Source organism: Papio anubis, chromosome 8 (assembly GCF_008728515.1).
Source record: "Papio anubis isolate 15944 chromosome 8, Panubis1.0, whole genome shotgun sequence".
NCBI lineage: Eukaryota > Metazoa > Chordata > Mammalia > Primates > Cercopithecidae > Papio > Papio anubis.
This window is the reverse complement of record NC_044983.1, coordinates 104,124,361-104,139,237: the sequence shown is the minus strand read 5'-3', so window position 1 is coordinate 104,139,237 and position 14,877 is coordinate 104,124,361.

The following is a 14,877-nucleotide window of genomic DNA, read 5'->3' as shown; positions in this document are numbered from 1 at the left end:
CTTGATTTTGGAATAGTAGTTTCATGAAGACATCACTTTCATTAGAGTTCTGGAAATTCTTACCCAGTCCAATGGTATAATCTTAAAGTCACAAGAAACCTGTCTTGTTAGAGTCCTTCCCATGAGTCCTCTTAATGCTGAAGCACTTTCGTATTATAGTTGCTTGCAAATGCTTTCAGAAAACAATTAACTGTCTGTGGATGATAAGACAAAATGGTCATGGCTAAAAGTATGATGAGAATTCATGATAGTAATGATACAAATAACAAGGAAATTTTGTTATTTCTGTGGCATACAACATTTTAACATAACCAAAATCACGACTGATAACATATCAGCTTTCTAAAAATTTTCCGTAGTTCCTGGAACACATATTAATAACATATCGATACAAATATAACTCAAAATTAAACATCATCTCTTATTTGAAAATGCTTTTCATATAATTTAACATACAAAGTAAATGTAATTATTCATATATCTTTTCAGATGTCTCAGGGGCTCTCCAAAATGTCCAAAGTTAGTTCAAGGTCAAAAAGACTTACTTATAATTTGATTTTAGGAATTTTGTCAAAAATGTCAAAAGGTTTAAAACACTTAATTTAACAAGATTATCAGACATTATGAAACAGTTAAAGACAAATATAGAAAAGTTACATATTTGCCAACAAAAATTTAGCTGTTTTAATACTGAGAAGTTTCTGTTTTCTTAAGTAATCAAAAGACCTTAAAATGACAACATGAAACACAGGAAATTATCTTGATAAAACACAAAGTCTTTGTTTCCTAGGCCAATTACCTAAAGGGTAAAAACACTTTATACTCTCAAATCAATAACCCCAAGAAAACTGTCATTTTAACAGGGAGAAAAACCAACTTCTAGTTTCGTACCAGTGTACTTTTGGTTTTAAGGCTCATTTTAAAAACCCTTATAACAAATGCATTCAATGATTCAAAATTCATGAAATGGTCTCTTTCCTCCTCCTCCTCTCTCTCTCTCTCACTCTCCCCCTACTTTCTATATCAATTCAATTTTATCTATATCACTTCTTTTTTCCTTCACTCATTCTGAAACAAACTTTAACCTCCAAAATAGATTACTCTTTTCCTCAACAATGACCAAAAAAAAAGTTCTCATGCCTTTCAGTAACTTTTCTTACCAAATATACATCTTTCTTTCTTTGTACACTCTGCATACACTCCCTCATTATTTCTAACAGCTTTAACTACATATATTAATTAGAATTACTTTAATTCTTAAAAATCCTAATTTCTGATGAAAATTAATAGGCACTGTGTTTTATGTCAGCATTTTATAGATGAACACTATGTCATAATATGATTTTTTAAAAAAATTTGAGACAGGGTCTCGCTCTGTCACCCAGGCTGGAGTGTGGTGGCATGAACACAGCTCATTGCAGCCTCAACCTCCCAGGCTCAAGCTATCTTCCCAGCTTAGCCTGCAGAGTAGTTGGGACTACAGGCACACGCCACCACAAGGAGCTGATTTTCTTTCTTTCTTTTTTTTTTTTTTTTTTTTTTGTAGAATTGGGATTTTGCCATGCTGCTCAAGCTGATCGTGAACTTCTGGGCTCAAGCAATCCGCCTACCTCAGCCTCCCAAACTGCTGAGATTACAGGCATGAGCCACCATGCCTGGCCAATTTTTTATGTTCATTATCAAAGCCAAATATATTTGGGTATAGAGATTCTCTATATTACATAAAAATAAGATGCCAAAATATATATTTAAATTTATGTTTAACAATTAATTTTTCAGTATTTTAACTTACTTAGAAATGACTCATTTTATGAATATTTATTATTTAATTTAACATAACTTTAGAATTTCAAAAAGATTTTTGAAAATATAAAAAGTTCATTTATAAATGTTTATTCCATTTACATTCACCAAATTTTCTCATTCTTAACAAGTATGCTTGAATAGCTCATTAAACAAAGCTAGCCATTGAAGCAGTACAGGAAATGCCACCCCAAATATGTCAGTTTGGTATATTGATTACTTTGAGCTGAAGGCACTCAAAAACCAGCAAAATGTAAAGGGAGGCTTTCTGTGAATTCCCCTCATCTGCCTGAAGACAGATCCTCTAAAATAATTTGATTGTCATCAATCCTCTCCCTGGGGAGTTTCATCAGCCAGGGAAGATTAACTCTTATCACAGGAGAGGTCAGACACCACACCCAGACAGACTGTCGAAAACCATCACCTCTTCTTCAAAGACTCATTCATCTTTCCCCAGAATCATTAACAATAAGGATCTCTCTCTCTTTATCCCCTGATCATCTTACCCATTTCAGCAGAGGGGCTGAGTCGTGGAACACTTGCTCTTCTCTTGATTGACCTACTTGATTATTGCTTTAAGTTATTGTTAGCTGGGTTGCTTATTGTAATCTTTGCCTTCCATTTAGATGTTTAGATTTCTCCAAACTGAGATAAATAGAGTGGACTGGTTTAGGGCCCTGTAATGTTGAAGGACCAGCGAGTTTTCCTCTGGCCCATCAATCTTTGATGAATTAAACCTTTGTGTCAACCTCATCACTGTCAATTTTATTTCTCGCATTTTTAACGGCCATGTAAAAATTTTGGAGTTTAAAAGGTGGCTTTTAAACTTAGTTTCTGTTCCTTAACTAGATTATTAAGTACAGAGCAGAGCCCATTAGTGAATAGGACAGACAAAGCATTGTCTATGACTGGACTCAGAATGGATAGCACTGAAGCAGCAGCAAACTGCTTAATCTGAGGGCCTAACTTTTATTAACATTTCAGATAGCTTTCCTTTTGCCTTCGGGGTGAGATAGTAAATAAGTGAAAAGGCTGGCAGATTTAATGTTCATTATCAATTAGTTGCGTAAGCTTTTTATTTGCTTTTCATAAGGAGTTTTTTAAAGAAAAATAATTGACAACCTTTCAGAAACTTCTACACATTAATCAGTATTCATGGGTAGGTCTAATTTGGGAGCCCTCTTTTTCTTTTTTTTTTTTAGACAGAGTCTCGCTCTGTCACCCAGGCTGGAGTGCAGTGGTGCAATCTCAGCTTACTGCAACCTTCACCTCCCAGGTTCAAGTGCTTCTTCTGCCTCAGCCTCCCAAGTAGCTGGGATTACAGGCACCTGCCACCCCGCCTGGCTAATTTTTGTATTTTTAGTAGAGACAGGGTTTCACTATGTTGGCCAGGCTAGTCTTGAACTACTGTCCTTAAGTGATCTGCCCACCTCAGCCTCCTAAAGTGTTGGGATTACAGGCGTGAGCCACTGCACCTGGCCGGGAGCACTCATTTTTAAGCGTGCTTCTCAAGGTACACTTGAGAAGATGGTACAACACTGTTCATCTGAACATTCCAAATAAGACCATCATAATTTTAAATTATCTTTAGTATGCCATTTTTGTAAGTATTTGTACCTTCCAGGGCCTAATGCTTATACATGTAATGGAAGGTACAGCCACAAGTTGGAATACTTGGTATTTTAGAAATTAAGAATCCCTATACAATGGAATACTATGCAGCCATGAAAAAGGAATGAATGAACAGCATTTGCAGTGACCTGGATGAGACTGGAGACTATTATTCTAAGTGAAGTAACTCAGGAATGGAAAACCAAACATCATATGTTCTCACTGATAGGTGGGATCTAATCTATGAGGACACAAAGGCATAAGAATGATAGAATGAAATTTGGGAACTTGGGGGGAAGAGTGAGAGGGGGGTGAGGGATAAAAGACAACAAATATGGTGCAGTATATACTGCTTGGGTGATGGGTGCACCAAAATCTCATAAATCACCACTAAAGAACTTACTCATGTAACCAAATGCCATCTGTACCCCAATAACTTATGGAAAAAAAAATTTAGACCAGAAAAATAATTAAATGTATAATTTAAGAAGGAAAAAAAGAATACCATTTTTACATTGATTTCGAGTGTCTTGGAGTCAAGATAAAAGATGAAGGAGGAAAACATCATTGGGTTAGGTTGTGTCATACTTTCACAATGTTCCTTCACTGCACGGACATCTTCTTGAGGACGGCAGATAACCCAGTGTTAAAACTAGCCCGTGCCACAGTCCAGCTCTCCCACTGTGGCAATCTTATTTTTAGGTCGTATGCACTTTAAGCAGCTTTTAGGTGCTGGATTCATGCCCACCAGTTAAATTGTGGCTTTGGCTCTGAAATTGCTCTTGATCAACTTTGTGAACTATTTTCCCCTACCTATCCATGCAAGAAGTAACAAAGAGGAATAAGCCCAAATTCCTGAGCATTCCTGAAAGCCAGAGCTGTACACCTCATGCAGTAACAGCCACCGACTGCAACCGTGGTCAGACACCTGAAAAACCACAGCTCTTTCCAGTGACTCAGACACAGAAAACTCCAAAGGGTCGTGTGCTCTCTCATAGCACAAACTAACCTTGGATTCAAAAACCAAAATGATCAATGGCTCAATGCAAAAAGAGCAGAGTCCAGCGCTTTGGGTTCTGTGAGGAAGACAAAGGACCTTAAAAGGGGCCAGTGGTGCCTCTCACATTCCTCGAGGAGCCTGAGGAATCATATGCAGTGTTCTTTGGGTCTATTCATGGTCACCAAAAACTGTCAAAACACAAAATTATGACATCTTTAAAGATCTTCTTGGCTTTTATTTGTGATTCTAGCACTAAGCAACATCTTGCTGTATAAAACAGAATGAGTGTTTCGATGAGCTGAGCAGAAGAGTTTGACTTTATAGACAGAAAAGGCTGAATAAATGAGAAACTGGGAACAAAACCAGACTGGTCATTTCAAACTTACTTTACTCATAGGGTTAAAACAGAGGAAACTCGCGAGTTACATTGACTCCAGTTGACTGGAATCTCCTGTTTGGATTTTGTTTTGTTTTGTTTGTTTTGAAAACTGGCCCATTTCAAAGTTCATTTTGATCACATGGCACTTAGCACAAGGGGTCTAGTCTGCTGGACTCTAATGCAGGAGGCTAGTTCAAAACAATAATCTACCATAAAATTTGTATAACACCTGAAAATCACTAAGTAGAGTGGATTTGAAGTGTTCTCATCACAGAAACTGATACGTATGTGAGATAATACATATGTTAATTAGTTTAGCCATTCCACAATGTAAAGATATTTCAGAATGTCATATTGTATACCATAAATATTTGTCATTTTCCATTTGTCAATTAAAATATAAATTAGTTTGATAAATTAATTAATTTTTCAAAAAACAACTATTTTATTTTGCTTACAATTTCGTGATCATGAATTCAGGAAGGGTTCAGCTGGACAGTTTTTGCTTAGAATCACTCATACAGGGCCAGGCATGGTGGCTCACGCCTGTAATCCCAGCACTTGGGAGGCCGAGGTGAACAGATCACCTGAGGTCAGGAGTTTGAAACCAGCCTTGCCAACATGTTGAAACCTTATCTCTACTAAAAATACAAAAATTAGCCAGGTGTGGTGGCATGCACCTGTAAGCCCAGCTACTCGGGAGGCTGAGGCAGGAGAATCACTTAAACCTGGGAGGTGAAGATTGCAGTAAGCAGAGATCGTGCCATTGCACTCCAGCCTGGGAGACAAGAGTGAGACTCTGTCTCAATTTAAAGAAAAAAAAAAAAAAAAGAATGTCTTATACAATTGATATTGGCTGATATGGTTTGGCTGTGTCCCCACCCAAATCTCACCTTGCATTGTAATAATCCTGATGGATCAAGAGCAGGGCCAGGTGGAGATAACTGAATTGTGGAGTCAGTGTCTCCCATACTGTTCTCATGGTAATGAGTAAGTCTCACAAGATCTGATGGTTTTATAAATGGGAGGTCCCCTGCACAAGCTGTCTTGTCTCCCACTATGTAAGACATGCCTTTGCTTCTCTTTTGCCTTCCGCCATGATTGTGAGGCCTCCCCAGAAGTGTGGAACTGTGAGTCCATTAAACCTCTTTCCTTTATAAATTACCCAGTCTCGGCTATGTCTTTATTAGCAGTGTGAGAATAGACTACTACACCCACCAACTGCATAACTGGGGTTACATTTATATGAAGGGTCCATGGAATGAAAGTCCCAGATGGTTCACTTGTGGCAAATATTTGATGGAGGGTGTTTGCTGGGAGATCATCTGGGATGTCCACTGAGCATCTCCACATACCCACTCCAGTACATTGCTTTCAGAGTAGTCAGACTTACATGTAGGCTCAGGACTCAAGATATTCCAGTAAACAAGATGGCAGCTGCATTGCCATTTTTGACCTAGCCTTGGAAGTCACTCAGTGCCACTTCTGCTGCATTCTCTTGGTTATTAATGAGAAACAGCCTCACTCTAATTCAAAGAAAATAGGATCTAACCTCTTGGTCCAACATCTTGGTCAAGTCAAAAAACCTGTAACTATTTTTTTTTTAATTATTTATCGAACAGGTCTTTATTTGTCACTGCCATGTGCCAGATATTGCACTAGGGACTGAGCATTTGTGAGTGGACAAAATATTCAAACAAAACAGAAGAATGTAGAGCAAAAGTGAAAGTTCTCTTTAAACTCAGCTCCCTCTCAAGTCTCCTGTAAAGGAAACTCCTTTTTCTTATTTTTTAAAAATCTTTGTTTTGTTTTGATAAGAGTATGTAATATGAGATTTACCTTCTTAACACATTCTTAAGTATACAATATAGCATTGTTAACTATAGAGACACTGTTGTGCAGCAGATCTCTTGAACTTATTTATCTTACCTAAGTGAGATTATGTCCCTCAAGTAACAGTTCTCCCATTATCTCCTCTCTCCAGGCCCTGTCAACTACCATTCTGCTCCCTGCTTCTGTGAGTTTGATTATTTTAGATACCTCTTATTAAAGAAATAATGAAGTATTTGTCCTTCTGCAACTGGCTTATTTCACCCAGCAGAATGTCCAGATTCTTTCATGATGTCTCATTTTATAGTATTCCTTCTTTTGTTAAGGCTGATTAATAGTCCATTGCAGGGTGTGGTGGCCCACGCTTACAGTCCCAGCTACTTAGAAGGCTGAAGTGGGAGGATTGCTTGAGCCCAAGAGTTCAAGGCTGCTGTGAGCTATGATCATGCCACTGCACTCCAACCTGGGTGACTGTATTAGTCCATTTTTACACTGCTATAAAGAACTAGCTGAGGCTGGGTCATTTATTTAAAAAAAAAAAGAGAGAGAGAGAGAGATTTAATTGACTCACAGTCCTGCATGGCTGGGGAGTCCTCAGGAAACTTACAATCACGGTGGAAGGCAAAGGAGAAGCAAAGCATATCTTAACATGGTGGCAGGATAGAGAGAGCAAAGGGGGAAGTGCCAAACTTTTAAACCATCAGATCTCCTGAAAACTCACTCACCATAATGAAAACTACATAGGGGAGCCACCCCGTGATCCAATTACCTCCCACCAGACCCCTCCCTCAATGCATGCGGATTACAATTTGAGATGGGATTCAGGTGGGGACACAGAGCCAAACCATATCAGTGACAGAGCAAAACCCTGTCTCAAAAAAGACAAAAATAGTCCGTTGTATGTATAGACCACATTTTCCTTGTCCATTCATCCATTCATGAACATTTAGGATGTTTCCAAATTTTGACTATTGTGAAGAGTGCTACAATGAACATTGGTAATAACATTGCTAATATCTCTTTTGATATCCTGATTCCAATTTTTTGATAATTACCCAGAAGTGGAATTGCTGGATCATATGTGTGATTATTAGTTTTAGACAGTCATAGAAAGTATAAATTGTGATGTCAAGTTGTTATAATCCAAGATCATATTGTTTTTGTGGTATTTTTGAGGCTTCCTAATCGAATTGCATTTTTGAGCTCCTGTGCTTTTTAAAAGTTTAGTAAAGTTAACCTTACTCAAAATATTATGTTGAAGTTATCTTCTATTCCTGAGTGTTTTCTCCTCTTTGACAAATGTATCATGTTAATCTTTTAACAAACATATTGATTTTGCCAAGTAGATTTCACAATAGAGTTTCTAACCATCTCTTGCCATATTTATTAAAATAGTTTTCCACATATAGTTGTTATATTCCTTCATCTTTCCTTCCTTCCATTTCCACCATCACTTTTTCTTCCTTTCTTATCCAATATGCTTTGGCTTCGTGGTCCCACACTCTGCTAGGTACTGAGGGCATTGAGATGAATAAACCACATTCCTTGCTCTAGAGTGGCTCACATTTTGATGAGGGAGATGAAAACGAAAAATGACAAATAGTGTGGTAAATGTGATTGCAGAGATATGTGCAGAGGATATGGGAGTGCTGAAGCAAGACTAAAGCTCCTCAAATCGAAGTTTTTCAAGAGAGAACAGTAAAATTTCACATTCAATTTATTTTTAAGAGTAGGAGAGAATAAATTCAAGATCTGAGATACATAACTAGAATACTCAAACATATCTGGATCATACATTTCCAAATATAAATGATTTTATAAAGGACATGTCTTGAAAATAGGATTATTTTAAAAAAAATATTACCTACATTCATACAAACATCTGAAAATAGGCATTTATCTGAAATCAACATATATCTCACATCATCAAACCACTGGAGGTCAGCTTCTTTGGGGGTAGCTGATAGCAGAAAAACCCCTTGAGATAATCAGAAGTGCTAACCTACTCCAGTAATTGGATTCTCACAGCTCAATTAAAAGAGAAATAGCAAGCACATCTGATCATGATATTTAAAATATTTATGAGAATAAAAGGCCTATAATAGTGTCTTTCACTATTAATTTATAGCTAGGTGGAAGGAGAATTACTTTGGACTCTTTTTACTTTCATTATAATTTCTATGATAAAATGTGCCAACTATTTCCCTTTTGGTTTAGCTTGAGAATCAAACCAATGCTTGCATCTCTAATTATTTTAAGGTAGTTTCTTCTAATCTTGCCCCAAGAGAACTTGGCTGCTCACTGTTGTTGAGAGAAGACAGAGGAAATAGAGCTTTTCAGTTTATAGAAGACATCAGCACATTCTACTCAGGAGAATGCCAAGTATTTAAACTGGTTCAGTCAAACAACTGGGCTAAGTTTGGGAGATATTTAAGGGAACTTTAGGTGGGTAAATAGGCTACAAGACATTTAATACATAGAAACAATTGCTTGTAGAAGAAAACACTGGTACTTCTGTGGTACTTTTTGGAAGACAGAAAAGGTAAGGGAAATGTCCCTTCTACAAGCTAGCTTATACTACATTGGGAAAAAAAACTTGAAAGTGGATACATTAATCATATATTCCTCTGTCTTTGAATTCCCAGCATCTAACATAGTACCTGACCAGAGTATGTGCTAAATAAAATTTACTAAATGTGTGAAGCAATAAATGTGTGAAGCAATAAATGTGCAGACTGCAACATCATAAAAATTCAACTATAACTAGGCAAAGGGTGGACAAATCAAGTTGCCTGGCACTTGAACTTTGCAATTTCATTTTTCTTGGTATTGCTCAGACAGTGTCTGAATATGATTATCATCCTAATCATAAATCTTGAAGAAATGCATGCAATATTCTCATGTGTTATGACTATGAGGAATATGTAAGATCTTAATAGATGCATAAAAATAGAAGTGAGGACTGTGCTGGGTTAAGAAAATTTGGTAATGAGTTACACAGTCTGCCCCCACAGTGAAGGGCAGATAGAGTAAAACTTTAATGATCCACTTAATTATTTCTAAATTATTTTTGATAGATGGATGTCATAGTTTAGCAGATATGGCTTTGACATTGATTCTGCACGGTGACAGACTCCTCTATTACATGTTTTACAGTTCATTATCGTGTTTTTTCCCAATATTTAGCCTTCATTTCTATCGCTACTTAAAGTTACTTTGTCTTGATTTTTAAAAGGAAGGGCTTTTTTCTTGCAGGCTAAGACATACATTATTATGTTCAACTTCTCATAAGATCAAAGAAAGAAAGAATTTATACCATATAAAAGAGCTCTGGCTCTGGCTCACTGAACTAAACACTCCACATTGCTATTTGATTCTCCTTTTAGCAAAGCATCCATTCTAGTTAATTTTTGTAACAGCCATTGCCAGACAACCAAATTCCCTTTTCCTAGGAACGCTGAAATCAAAACATTAATAAGGACTTAGAGAATTAGCCTTAGCTCACTTGTACATTTTATAAAATGAGAATGCTGTTTGGGGAACTGCCATGTTCATGATATTTGCCATGAACTTGTTCTTCAATTTTCCTGCAACGTATTTTCCTTTTCTTAGTGTTTTATTCTAAAACTATCTATTAAAAAATGATTGGATTGTCCTTTCTGGAACATTTTCTTCCTTTTGGTTAGAGGGTTTTCTTGGGGCTTGGTGTTTCTTTGTTTTTGTTTTAAACCTAAGGCATTTATTCATAGCTTTTGTTTTAGCTCTGATGATAGCAAAATGGGAGAATTATGTGGAATGAAAGACTTTAGGTTTAAGTTCTCCATTTATCAATTGATTTATGTATACCTTCATTCTATAAATATCACCCGAGCCCTGCAAATTGGGGTGTGCTTACTGCCTTTTGTTTTTTAATTTATGAATATTGCTTCTACTGTGTTTGTACACGGGGGCTATGTTACAGTCGGTTTCAGATTATATAGAGTCCTTAAACACTTATAATGAGAAAAGCACTACACTGAAACTGGTAAGTAGTGTAAATTAAATCTAGTACTACCTCAAAGAGTCTAGTAAGATAAAATGAAAGTACATCACATTTGGATGCTTTCATAGTTATCAGAAAAGCCAACTCAAGCTGATGATTTGTTGACTCAAGTCACCAAGAAGCTCAAAATTTAGAACTTCTGCACAGCGTAACCTTGACTATCACTCTATTTCTTTGTGATTCTTTAGACTCTTCTGTGTGTCAGTTTTGTTCTCAGGCTAACTTACCTTGTGGTTACAAGCAGAAACAGGGACTACGTGCTTCCTTCGCCCTCAACCAGTGGTCAACAATTTGATCTTTATTTGATTGGACTATTTCTGAGACCATTGTGGCTAAGGAAGTCCCATATTTGATTTGGCTTAGGACTTTTTCCTTCCTTTGTGGCATGGAAAAAATGATTAGACTTATTGATTTGTGCCTTTGAGCAGAGGATAGAGTCAATCTCCTCCAAACCGCAAAGTTGCTAAATAAAAGAGGAAGACAGTTACCTCAAGGGAAATCCAAGTGCTGCTACAAAAGAGAATGAAGGGAAATTGATTTTGGTAAGGCAACCAATGACTATGTGACTGAGTCTCCATAGATAGTGTTGGTTCTCCACTCGTTTCCACTTAATGTTCAAACTCAAAACTTTAATAGGACAGTAGACCGATTGAAAAAAAAAATAGCCCTAATTATTTCACATCCCTGGCAGTATGATTCTGTAGGTCATCCCATCAAAAAGTAGAGGTTATTCCCCCATCCTTTGATTCTGAGCTAGGATGGCAATTTGATTTAACATAATAAAAATGTGTTGAGAATGACTGTGTGCCAGTTTTAAGCCTGTCCCCCAAGAAGCTTAGTGTCCCCCACTCACTCTCCTGGATTCCTGCTGTCATCCTGCTACCTAGCCTGGTCTAGTTAGCTGGAGGATGGGGGGCCACAGAGAAGAAAATACAAATTGTCTCAGCTCAGGTCATTCTAGACCACTCAATGACCCAGCATTTGACCATAGACAAACAAGCCCAGTCAAGACCAGGAGTGTCTGGCAGGGAGGCAAAAGCAAGGGTTATATATATACCCCATAGCGCCACTGCTTAGTCATCATTCTGAAATCCAATAAACTCTTAAAAGTAAAAGGATTTATATTAATTTATAGGAAACTCATTTGACAGCAAAACCAAATCTGAACTTACGTAAGGCTATTTGCACTCTTCGTTTATCCTAACTTTTTGTGTGAATACACATGTTTTGCTGAAAAAGATATTAATGTGTTTGGCCATAGGGTGCTGCCCCAGATTCCACTGAGGATTTTACAAAATTCATTGTGTATACAAAGTGTTAGCTTTCTAAATTACACACACACACACACACACACACACATACACACACACACACTCTCCAAACCAAGCCAAAGCAAAAATAAAAAAACAAACCGAAAACAACCTACCCAAATCTTGAAATATATCTGACTCAAAAATTTGGAAACCTGAAGATCCAATTTGCACAGAAAAATTTTTAGCCATTTTTTTTCTTTTTGCCTTTGTCCATCCTACTCACAAAACAGCTTCCCTAATCTCCTTTCACAGTGTTTTTTTTTCCCCCCCTCCCTCCTCCTCCAAAGTCCCTCTCTTCTAGCCTGTCAGTGTCTAGTTTCAGCCTCTTTCCCACTCTGGAATTTGCCTTCCCCCACCTCTTTCCTTGTATAGTACTATTTAAACTTTTTTCAGCTCCCTAGTTTGCACTTTTAAATATCACCAGGCTCAGTAAATTGAAAGACACTCCTTTACATTTGCCTCTTTAGAAGGGAAGTGAAGGTTAGAAATCAAGGATTAAATTATGACTAAAGTTCTTCATTTTTACATAGACAAAAAAGATAATAATATATTACTGGTTCTTTGATAGGAGTATAATAATTAGATGAGGCTGAGGTATAAAGAAAATAGTGGGGAAGGGTGGGGAAGGGGCTGTCAAGGAAGAGGCTTATAAAGAAAACCATAGCCTAGCAGAGTGGAATCCTATGTAGGTGCTACCTGGACTTACAAATAGCTAGGGTAATAAAATTCAGAACTAGCTAGTCTAAGTAGAGGAGGAAGCTTGAGAAAAGGGATATTTGGTTGCAACTGGGAAAATTATTTCAAAATTCTATAGTTTATGAGAATGGAGCCTATGTTAGGAGATTAGGAAGAGGTAGGCATAGGCCAGTCATAAACATTCTCTAAAAGAACAAGCTACTCTCAAAAATGTAGAGGACAGCTAATGAGGACAAAATCAGGAGGAATTTCTAAAACATGGAAAGTAGATGAGATGTGACTGAAGAAATATGAAGCCACTACAAGGAAGCTACCAAAACAGACAGAGGGGTAAATCCAAGAGAAAATCTTTGCTATGAAAATGAGCACGATTTGACAAAAGCCAACTAACTATGAAAAGACATCTCATGAAAGAGAGAAAGAGAGACTAAATGGAGACCTTATGCCCAAGAAATAGTTAACAGAGTAATCAGAATGGATCCTGGTTTTACATTTGAAGATATGTAAAATTAATTTCCATGGAGAGTTAAGGGAGGACATCTCATTATAAAATAAGAAATAGCACAGATGGTAATGAAAATGAAAAAAAGTAAATAGTGAGGAAGTTAAAAACAACATAATGGAAACAGCTGAAAAGCAAAAACTAAAAAATAATAATATAACACATATTGGATCATTTATTACATGTCAGATACTGTTCTAAGTGCTTTGCATATTTTATTTCGTTCTTTTTCATACTAGTCAAATAAGCAGTAATATTATCGTCCCTATTTTACAGATATGGAAATTGAACTACAGCTCCTTTATAAAGCTTATTCAGAGTCACACGGCTAGTAAGTGGCAGACACTGGACTTGACCCAAGACAACTGACTTCAAGCACATTTACTAAACCACTGTTCTACAGACAGAAGATTCAACCTAGAAATCTCTTAAATGCAACACAAGTAGGTAAAATATAATTTTAAAAAGGTATGAAGATATAAAGAGGAATAGACATAGAAGTTCCAGCATCTAAGAGAAATTCTACCTGGAACACTTAACAATAACAAAAGGAAGCAATATTTAAATGCATGATTGAGCCAAGCATGGTGACTCACACCTATAATCCCAGAACTTTGAGAGACTGAGGTGGAGTGGTTGCTTGAGGCCTGGAGTTGGAGACCAGCCTGGGCAACATAGTGAGACCCTGTCTTTGCAAAAGCAAGTAAATAAATATATGATAATTGAGAGCTTCTTAGCTTGAAAGAAACATGTTTCTTCTTTAAAAGGGCCACTAAGCACTAAACAAGACAAATTTAAGCAATAAAAATTAGATACAGAATTTTGACAAGGGTATTTCCATGATTATAGTTTTTATCAAGATCAATCTATGGGTAATGTTATGTGTGAATTAGCAGTTTGAGATTACAGGCAAGGTCCTAACCAGCAATAAATGCAATAGTCCAGACAAGAGATGATGAGAACCTACCCTAAGGAAGCAGAAAGAAGGAAGAAGTAGCAACCAGAGTCAGAAAAGCAATGCTGAGACTAATAATAATGGTGAAATACTAAAGTCAAATCACATACCATAAAGTCTAACAACACTTAAAAAAGAAACCGTAATGAAGCTTAGCCACTACCTGTGATACTTGTTAATGTCAGGCCTCCAATAACATAACACTTAACAAAATAACAGATAACATAATAGCATGGCAGAGTTGAACTATAAAAGTCCTTGAAAAATATGAATCAAAATATGAAATATTCTTACCTGACATGGCTTTGAAAAATAATAGCAGTATATCTCAGGGTTCAGTTTAAACAACACCAGTTCTACAATATGTTTAATGAAAAACAAAAGATTCATAATCTTGTAAGTTTGGGAAAACCTTAAAAACATCTCTTGCCCTTGGAGCTTAAAATCATATATTAGCAAATCAAGGGTCTCAGAAGCCCTATAGTAATGAAACCTGATGAATTTTTAAAGTGCAGAATCCTTTCCTCCAGAATTATGTAGTTATATATTTCATGAAACTAATATTTATATAGATGATATATTTGGGGAAATACTGCTCTTGAGACATATGTTTATACATGTATAGGAATCTGACTTAATTATTCCTCTAATGTACATTTGAATGTATAAAATATAGACATAAGGTATTATGCTTTTCTAACATGTCTATTTTATAGAAAAGGGAAAGGTGCAGATGAGAGTGGAAA